The sequence below is a fragment of the Puma concolor genome, chromosome B4, assembly GCF_028749965.1.
Source record: "Puma concolor isolate L17-30 chromosome B4, mPumCon1.1.hap2, whole genome shotgun sequence".
In the NCBI taxonomy this organism is placed as follows: domain Eukaryota; kingdom Metazoa; phylum Chordata; class Mammalia; order Carnivora; family Felidae; genus Puma; species Puma concolor.
The window spans coordinates 36,931,139-36,937,842 of record NC_141673.1 but is presented as its reverse complement, the minus strand read 5'-3'; positions in this window follow the sequence as shown (position 1 = coordinate 36,937,842).

Here is a 6,704-nt window from a genome sequence, read left to right as displayed (position 1 = left end):
GGTCTGAACAAAATTGACTTCAGCTTCTGGTTTCTAGGATGAGCCCATAACTCAAGTCTGGATGATCAAAGTACCGTATCCCTCTGGTCCAGTGATTGGTTCAAGGATGGTATATGACCCAAGTTGTGCGAATCAGAGAAGATAAGCTTCTGCCTCAGGACGTTTTGTTTGTTTGTTTGTTTGTTTGTTTGTTTGTTTGTTTGTTTTTGAGAGAGAGAGAGAGAGAGAGCGAGGGGAGAGGCAGAGAGAGAACCCCAAGCAGGCTCTGCACTGTCAGCACAGAGCCCGACACAGGGCTCAAACCAACCAATCGTGAGTTCATGACCCGAGCCAAAATCAAGAGTTGGACGCTTAACTGACTGAGCCACCTGGGTACCCCTGCTTAAGCAACTTTTAAATCAGTTAATTAAACTTAAAATAGAAAGTGATCTGACTAATAGAAATTAAAATGTGGTACAATTTTAATGAACAATCATGTGTCTTTGCAAGCTGCATGCAGTCACAGCCACTCCAGACAGTATTGTGTTTCTGTGATTTTTCAGGGTTATAGAATGTTCAACCTTCTGTCATTCAGCCTGCTCTCTTTTGGATTAGAATGTTTCTTCTTTCCTCTGGTCATGCAACATCCACATATGTGTTTTGATGCTATGCTATTCATGGGAGATTACCCAAACTGTATGCTTGTTCAGTGAACATTTTATTAATGCCCAATGTCTTCTTGTGGAATCATTCTTCCTTCATTTTTAGTCCAGTTGTTTTGAGTGGTACTGACTATACCCCAATTTCCAGGTATGTGGGACACATGACTCGGACCAAGTCACTTAGAGATTTCCCTGAGACTTTTACTAGAATTATCTGGAGAAAGGATCACTCTATTTTCTGGCATTGTTAATTATAAGTCTATGTAAGTCTAAAACTGCCAGTGACTATTTTTGGGTCACTCAGTGTCTTATGAGATTGAGGCCAACACAGAGAAAAGTAGAACTTAGAGATAGGTGGAGAAAGAGAGTAGTTTAATGAAGATGTATTTGAACTTGAATTTATCAATGCCTAAAGTCACAATTGCTTAAACTTTTCAGTTATAGGAGCCAACAAATCCCCCTTTCTTTGCCTTATTCTGGTTTAGGTTGGATTTTTGACACATGGAACCAAAATCTTGACTATACATTGATACCAAGATGTCAGTGCTTAAGGTTAATGTCAGCCGTCACAAAATTCCAAAAATTCATGAGAAAAAAGTGAACCTTCTGAATCCCATGCCTCAGCATTTGCTGAGTGACTGGCTGACTTCTCTGAAAATATCCTTGGTTGTCATGGCAATGGAAGGGCACAGATACTCAGAGAGATTCTGAAACACTTTCGTATATAATCTGAACTGGGTGGGAGACATATCTAACTCAGAGCTGAGTCCTGTAAACATCACGGCATTGAGAGAACCTCTGAAGAGTCTCTGAGATACACTGGTCCTGGTTTCTTTATGTTGCTCAAGGACTCGAAAGGGGCAGCCTTCTCATAAAAGGGGTGACAGACAAATGTGACCTTGTGTCTGTGCTAATACTCAGTGATGGGTGTCAAACATTAGTATTGCCTCAACCCTTTAGTTTGCCACACGTAGTCTTCAGGGTTTTTTCCCTCCACTTTGTAACCATGACAAAGCATGATATGTAAGCAATAAGACCAGGCTATCAGGGTTTTTTCTTTCCCAAGATTTTGCTAGCTACAGAACTCTGATTTAAAAGACCAAAAGATAGATGCAATTTTATTCCATTTTCTAAAATTTTCCAAAAGTGATACCCTGAACTGTATATGAAGTATCATTTGTGAGAATGTTGAGTTTCTATAGGGTTTAGATGTTGCTAAATGTCTTAGAGCAACCTGACAGCTCATCTCTTTCATAAAAGATCACATCTAAGATAGTTTACTTCTTTGATAGTCACCTATTCAAATGCTAGTACTTAGAATGCAAACTGTCATGATAAACTCTGAAATATCATACACTTGGGGGTACATGTTATGAGATTAAGATTTAGGGGTGTATTTTCATCATTTATCCTTTTTTAAATTTATCCTTTAAAAAAAAAAGTTGACCTTTTATAAAACAGCAATTATATTAGTAGTTAAGGAACAAATTGTTGCCCTGGTTCTACCACTGGGTAAACCTGGATGAGGGACTTTATCTCTATAAGCCAGTGTTTTCAGATATAAAATGCAGGATTTAGACAAGATGAAAATATGGGTCCTTTCCAAGTTTGGATCTACGCTTTTATGTAACATAAGCAAGGAATTAGCAGATGATTAATAAAAAAAAAAAAAAAAACAACTTCCATATGCCACGGCGACAGGGATTCATTTCTAAAACTACAAGGCAATCAAGTTATTAAGGCAATTATTTTAACTAGAGAAAAGATGTGAGAGCAAGTCTAAATTTACTTGGCTGGATGTTATATAAGCTACTTCTGTGCAATGTTTTAATTCCTGGACTTGATAACAGTGCCAGAAGAACTGGTTTCTTGGCCACGTTTCATCAAATAAAGACTAAAAATTCCCCCTGCTGTAGGGGGAGCGCAGGTGCGCTGCCCTGATGCCCCTGCAAGGAAGGCCTTGCTGCCCTTCGCCTGGCTGCTGAAGGGAGTGAGATCAGCAGACAGCCTAAGCCCTCCCGCTCCTTCAAGGACAAGCTGCGTGGAGACACCTTGCCAGTTCCACACTCTGCTGGGAGCAGTCTGCCTTCCCTGACCAAGTGGGTACACAAAGGTTCCACATAAGAGCCTCCACAGGCCCGACTTGCCCTAGCACACCCATTCCCCGCTGGGTTGGCCAGCCTGCATCATAGACTGACTTCTCCCTCTGCCCGGTGCTGCTTCCCTGCACCTGTGTTGATCTCTCATAGATATGTTGCTCCCCAAACTCCATCTTAGCATCTGATTCCAGGCACCCCAATCTTGGACACCTGTAATTACAAATAATAAGTTCATGTGTTTATCTTGCTTGGTCACATACAAGGCATGAGAGGATTAATGTCCGTTTCAATATTGTCTATTTTAATGTTAGTAGGATTTTTAATTTTTTTATTTTTTGAAGATTTTATTTTTTATAACTTTATTTTTTAAAGTTTACTTATTTATTTTGAGGGAGAGAGAGAGAGAGAGAGAGAGAGTGAGTGAGGGGAGGGCAGAAAGAGAGGGAGAGAGAATTCCAAGCAGGCTCTACACTGTAAGCACAGAGCTGGAGTGGGGTTCGATCTCACAAACTGTGAGATCATGACCTGAACCAAAATCAAGAGTCAGACACTCAACTGACTGAGCCACCCAGGTGCCTCAAGATTTTGTTTTTAAGTAATCTCTAACCCAACATGGGGCTTGAACTACAACCCCAAGATCAAGAGTTGCATGTTCCACTGACCGAGCCAGCCAGGGGCTCCAACAACTAGATAGTGAGATCTTTTTAAGTAGGCTCTCCACCCAACCTGGAGCCTGATGCGGTGATTGAACTCATGACCCTGAGATCAACACCTGAGCTGAGATAAAGAGTTGGACACTTAACCCACTAAGCCACCCAGGCACCTCGATAGTGAGATTGTTTTTAAACTTTTGTTTTGGACTTGTCCGTATTGCTTCAATTTTTCCAAAAGGATGAACGAGCATAATGTTTACCAAAAATTGAAATCATCATAAAGCAAGAACAATAAACAAATATAGTATTGATAATGTAATGGGACAAGGGAGATAAGGGATGAATATATTTTAAAAATTAGCAATAGATTTGAAATCAGAATTCAGCTGTATTTATTTTTTATTGTTAGACAACTGGAAACTTCAATATGGTTGTAAGCTCTTCCCAATATTTTTTGCTCATGTTAGTTTCCCTGTAGAAATGAATAAATAAAGGTGCTTTGAAAACTTGCATATACTGAAACAATTTACCAAGGTATAAGATAATCATACAGTGTTGCCATGGATTTTTAAATTTTAAATTTTGACAAAGTACATCTTCTTTCTTCTATTTATAAATCGAATTTTGCCCATGCTTTGAGAGGACTCAGGTTGATAAATGCATACATTCTACCCAGTGTGCTTGGGAGTGTCTGTTATTTTGAACAGGCAATAATTTTTGAGACTCTACTTATATACACATAGAATGGAAATAAATTGAACAGAAACAGATATCGGAATGATGTAATGTAATAGTTTTTCTCAGACAAATCTCAGATGTTTAAAGTTTTAATTAGGATCATAGGTGATAACTGATGGGTAGAGGAACCTCAGGGCCGTAATCATACCTTCCATAATTTCCTGGATTTCCAGAATTTTAGCCAGGTGCTCTAGTTTCAATCCCACCAGGACATCCTCAGGGTGACATCTTCTGAGTGCTTTCTTCACTGCTAAACTGAACATTGCCGTTGGCAAATAAAATCCTTTGGTCTTAGATAAGTGTAAGAAATAAAAATATCTCCTCAATGCTACTCATAGAGTGTTACTATTTTCCATCTATGATATCTACTTATTAATAGAAAGAAAAAAAAAAAAAACTTTGTTTTCCAGGGGCTATGATACCAGAGCTCCAGCAATAGTTTAGTAAGGAACCACCATACAAATTTTCTTTCTCCCTACCTTCACAGACACAATAACCAATGTAAAATTTTTCCCTCTTTCACTCTTTCCAGAATGTCAAGTGCTAAGGATCAAATTCCCTTTACGATGAAAATTTCTGCTAAAATACACACACATACAGCTTTGAAACAACATTTGATAAACAGACATTTCCACTGCAAAAAAGAATACAAACCTCTTTTTTTTTTTTTTTTTTTGTATTCATGGTTATGGGGATTTTAGATGCTTGTTAAAAAGAGGCCAAGTTCGAAATGAAAGAAGACAAAACTAATTGACGTGAATGGGCCCAGAGCAAGCATCCATGGTCAGAAACAGCTTTCCCAAAGGCAGGATTTGTTAATGTTTCACTGGAGCCACACTTACCAGGCTGCTGCATATATGGAATGGCTTCCCATCCTTACAAGAGTCAGAGTAAAGATGTGCCCAGTGGGGAAGAACGGCAATAACTCCAAGAAGTGGCATTCCAGAGTGCTAAAACGTATTTGAGATTTCAATTAAGAGTCCCTACCCACAGGTGGATTTCTTCCAAGCACTGCCCTTTGGGCCTTGCTTTTCACAAGCCAGGAAAACGACCCTCCATCTATAGGGCTTTGTTTTCCGGGGGTGTTGTGAGACAATGGAATAATGAATAGCAAACTCAGCTGGTGCCAGAGCTCTGTCACACAGGCCTGGCATCTGGGAGTCTGGTGTTTTTACTCATAGCAGCTGTGCAAGTTTGGAAAGACGTTCCATTTTGAAGATCCATTAACCCCTGCTAAGGGCCACAGTTTAGTACGAACATATTTTAAGGGATAAATAAGTGTTGAATCTTGTTGAACCCAAGCCCAGCTTGTGCTAAAAAAAAAAAAAAAAAAAAAAATGATGCTAAATAATCTCCGAGGTCTCGCAGACTCGTGTGCTTTGAAGCTCACATTTTGAGAGGTGTTGGCAGTTAACTTGATAATGTAGTTAGAATGGTTTCTTAATGCTGTGCTTTGTACTGTGAAATGTTTGGGGAAGACATTTAAATAAGGCCCTTCACTTAGTGCCGGCCTGTTCCTTATATGAATGAGTAAATGGTTTTACAGTTCCTGTGAACCATGATAAGAAGACTGTGCCTTATTAATTCATTCAACAAATATTTATTGAGCACCTGCTATGCCAAGCACGTTATTAGGTACATCAGATTGGGTAGGCTACAAAACAAAATCCCCGCTACCATATTGTGGCAAATAAGCGAGAAGTGTCACTCATACTAGTTTGACGCCATGGGTATATGAAAACTCGGAACTGAGACTCTTAAAACATCACTTAAGCCCTTCAATTGGACCCAGCCTACTATTCCTGTTTTGTTCTAATATTCCAGGCAAACTAGACATTTCATTATAAATAGTAAATTTCTCATCTTTTTTTCTGCAGAATTTTGTATCTGTTCCTCCTTATTTCTGGAACATTGTGATCCCTGTACTTAAATTTTCAAGATCTACTCATCCATCAAGGTGCCATTCAATATTCCCTACTCTATGTCCACCATCCAGGTTCCTGAGACTAATGTGTATTCTTCCTCTAAGATCATATAGCCACTTGTTTAGACACTTTCTAAATAAGTTACCTTTGTTTATATACAGCCTATCACTCTTCTCTCCTTCCTATCCTCCCAAACATCCAACAAACCCCATGTATGCATGATCTTTGAGACTTAATAGGGGTGTCCCTTTTTTTTTTTTTGGTAGGTATATCATTATGTTTATATACCAGTTTAGATCCCAGATTACCTAATTATTCTACATAATTTTAATTAGATTGACATTTTGTACATTGTTTGAGCAAAAATTTGGGGCCATTTATAATGACTCTTTACCATTATTAATCAAGATTAGTCAGGAAAACAGAGCCTACATCAGATAGTTTAATAGTGCATATTGGGAGAGCTAAAAAATCTACAGGAGATAGAGAAGACAGAAAATAGCAATAACCTGAAACCCACGGCAGGAGATAGGGTAACAAGCCCAAGAGCCAGTGTCTCCTCATGAGAACCACACCTTGAGAGAGCCTCTCCTAGAGGAACCAGGAGTCCAGAGAAAACAGTTGTCTGGTGGATGTTAGACATATGGA